The sequence below is a fragment of the Lissotriton vulgaris genome, chromosome 4_1 (genome assembly GCF_964263255.1).
Source record: "Lissotriton vulgaris chromosome 4_1, aLisVul1.2, whole genome shotgun sequence".
NCBI lineage: Eukaryota > Metazoa > Chordata > Amphibia > Caudata > Salamandridae > Lissotriton > Lissotriton vulgaris.
This window is the reverse complement of record NC_141691.1, coordinates 497,961,799-497,965,352: the sequence shown is the minus strand read 5'-3', so window position 1 is coordinate 497,965,352 and position 3,554 is coordinate 497,961,799.

Here is a 3,554-nt window from a genome sequence, read left to right as displayed (position 1 = left end):
GCTAGCTGCGTGGACCAATAGTAACGGCGCACGTCCGGGAGGGCGATGCCCCCATCATACCAGGGGAGCGTGAGTTTGTGAAAGGCAACGCGGGGGCGACCTTCCCAAAGGAGGGTACGGAGAAGGCCCTCGAGATCTCGAAAGTAGCGGGCCGGAACAGGGTCTTGGGCGTTCTGGAGTGCGTACAGGAACCTAGGCAGGGCCATCATCTTGAAAAGGGCGGCACGGCCTAGAAGGGAGAGTGGCAGTTTACGCCAGCTGTCCACGTCACGCCGCAACCGCTGAAGAGGAGGAAGCAGGTTGTTGTCATGCCTCAACTTGGGATTACCAGAGCCGCTCGAGTCAGAAAGCCTGTCCCTTGTGAAGCCAAGCTCGCTACAGGAGTAGCTGGGAGCCAACGCGCTAGTGGGGGAACTTACCAGCTGAACTCGGCCGCAGCGGAGGTGAGAGGCGCGGCGAGCGGGACTGCGAGGACCAGCATTCCTTACATCACCGCCAGCTGGTTCCTCTTCCCGCCGCGCCGCGCCCCCTCCCAGTGCCACGCCCCCCTGCCTGGAAACGCTCATTACCTCTCGCGGCCCCCGCTTCGCGGGAGCCGCTCGAGTCAGAAAGCCTGTCCCTTGTGAAGCCAAGCTCGCTACAGGAGTAGCTGGGAGCCAAGACGCTAGTGGGGGAACTTACCAGCTGAACTCGGCCGCAGCGGAGGTGAGAGGCGCAGCGAGCGGGACTGCGAGGACCAGCATTCCTTACATCACCGCCAGCTGGTTCCTCTTCCCGCCGCGCCGCGCCCACTCCCAGTGCCACGCCCCCCTGCCTGGAAACGCTCATTACCACTCGCGGCCCCCGCTTCGCGGGAGCCGCTCGAGTCAGAAAGCCTGTCCCTTGTGAAGCCAAGCTCGCTACAGGAGTAGCTGGGAGCCAACGCGCTAGTGGGGGAACTTACCGGCTGAACTCGGCCGCAGCGGAGGTGAGAGGCGCGGCGAGCGGGACTGCGAGGACCAGCATTCCTTACATCACCGCCAGCTGGTTCCTCTTCCCGCCGCGCCGCGCCCCCTCCCAGTGCCACGCCCCCCTGCCTGGAAACGCTCATTACCTCTCGCGGCCCCCGCTTCGCGGGAGCCGCTCGAGTCAGAAAGCCTGTCCCTTGTGAAGCCAAGCTCGCTACAGGAGTAGCTGGGAGCCAACGCGCTAGTGGGGGAACTTACCAGCTGAACTCGGCCGCAGCGGAGGTGAGAGGCGCGGCGAGCGGGACTGCGAGGACCAGCATTCCTTACATCACCGCCAGCTGGTTCCTCTTCCCGCCGCGCCGCGCCCCCTCCCAGTGCCACGCCCCCCTGCCTGGAAACGCTCATTACCTCTCGCGGCCCCCGCTTCGCGGGAGCCGCTCGAGTCAGAAAGCCTGTCCCTTGTGAAGCCAAGCTCGCTACAGGAGTAGCTGGGAGCCAACGCGCTAGTGGGGGAACTTACCAGCTGAACTCGGCCGCAGCGGAGGTGAGAGGCGCGGCGAGCGGGACTGCGAGGACCAGCATTCCTTACATCACCGCCAGCTGGTTCCTCTTCCCGCCGCGCCGCGCCCCCTCCCAGTGCCACGCCCCACTGTTATACTTAGGAGCACTTGGGTACGCGCATCGCGGGACGCGCGCGGGGCGATCCCCGGGGCGAAGACCGGGCAAAGAGCGGGCCGTTCTAGGCCGTTAGAGGCCGGCAGAGACCGGACCGGGCCACCCCTCTGACGCCCCCTGCTCTTTAGCCCCTCTCCACGTACTCCATAATGGCGACTAGAACTTCACGGACTAAGTCCGCCCAACAAGGTCTAAGTACTTTGGAAAAATTCTTCCCTAAGGCGAGTATTCAAAATAGCAAATGTCAGTCAGTCACAGAAGCGCACCTCGAGATGGGTCCGGAAAGTGTGTTTCTGGATCAGGGGGATACTTTTTCAACAGATGCTAGTACACCCATTCCACTGGACGTCACCCACATGTCATTAATGGACAGTATTGATCAGACCATTGAGTCGGTCCTTCAGCAGTTAAGAACTCCCTTAACGCAGAGGGATAGGAACTCCTCCCGGGCATCTGGGATCTCTGTCCATTCTGCCATTCCGGAAATTATGGGAATAGATTCGCAGGAAGCGGGCCAGGCCGCCCTGCACACAGAGCCTGCAGGCAGTGGAGTGGAACAGCCTCCAAAAAGGAAAAGGTCCAGGAAACCAAAGAAGGCAAAGAGGGCCAAAGTTGATACAATTGAGCCAAACCGGGTTGATAGTACAGACATTTCCGCCTCCCCTGAGCTCATTCTGTCAGGGTCTAGGTCGGATCACATGGGCTCTCCAGCTCCTGCTGCCTTACCATTGCACTCGGGTCCATTTATTTTTGGTGGGTCAACCTCTAATAGCACTGACACAATAATCAATTCACTCACAGCCATCATGAATAATTTGCTAATTCCCATCTCAGCCAAATTGGACGCTATAGAGAGAAGACTGAAGGCTTTGGAAAACAGTCACATAAGGAAAAGCCCTGGGTCAGCTACAAATGCTACAAATGCTCCTGCAGCTCCCCGGGTCCATCTGGGAATAGACCGTTGTCCTCTGCACCGTCCCAGGGCTCTAATACAGCATTGCTGAGCACAGACTGTGCGTCTGCTCCCCAGACGCACCCTTTGCCACCTTCAGCGTCTAGGCCCCCTGTCCCGGCCCCCAGGAGATCTAAGCAACCTCCTGCGCCACAACCAGGGGGAGTAGTGAACTCTACCAATGGCCCCACTGGTGGTATCACTCCCCCCCTTGATAGGCGCAGGGTGGTCAATCTGCCCCCAGAAGCAGTCCCATACACGGCAATTATGGTGGGAGTACCTGAGCTAACTGGTGATATGAGGGAGCCTCAAGACTCTTTACGCAATAAGGTGATAAGCTGGCTTAGTATTAACAGGCCGCTGCCCCCTAACCTGAAAGGCGAGGTCTTGATGGTTAGGAGGATCCCATGGATTGGCCTTACTCCAAAGAATAGGGCAGGGGACTGTATCATCATAAGTTTCAAAAGCCCCCACGCTGCCAACTACATCTGCAACTGGCTTGTAAGGCCTGACAAGTCCAATATCGAATTAGTACCCCTTTCACACTTCTACCCAAATGTTAGTAACACAGAGGTAGGGAGGGAGAAGGGGTGTACTAGAGTAGGCTTTGCTGTAGATGGCTCACGTTACAGACCAAGGCATTACTTACCACCTGCCCAGGCCAATTTCATACATCATAATAGATTTTCCTGTTTAGATCAGGTCGACTGACCACAAACCGGGGAGACTTCTCTTAGCCCTGGGAAGATGGTGGATGAGGTGCAAAGTCGAGTGGGAGTGAGTACAACCCCTGTAACTGAACACGGTCCGCAGGATACCGCTAAAGATCGAACGCTTATCACGGATGATAGTCTGGGTCAACAGGAGCCTCCACCTAACATCGGGGCTGACCACATCCTGCAACCTGGGGTGGCGGAGTTGGCTGGCCCATCCGCCATCGCGGTTTGCAACACTGCTTCGTCAGACACTCACCCATCCAC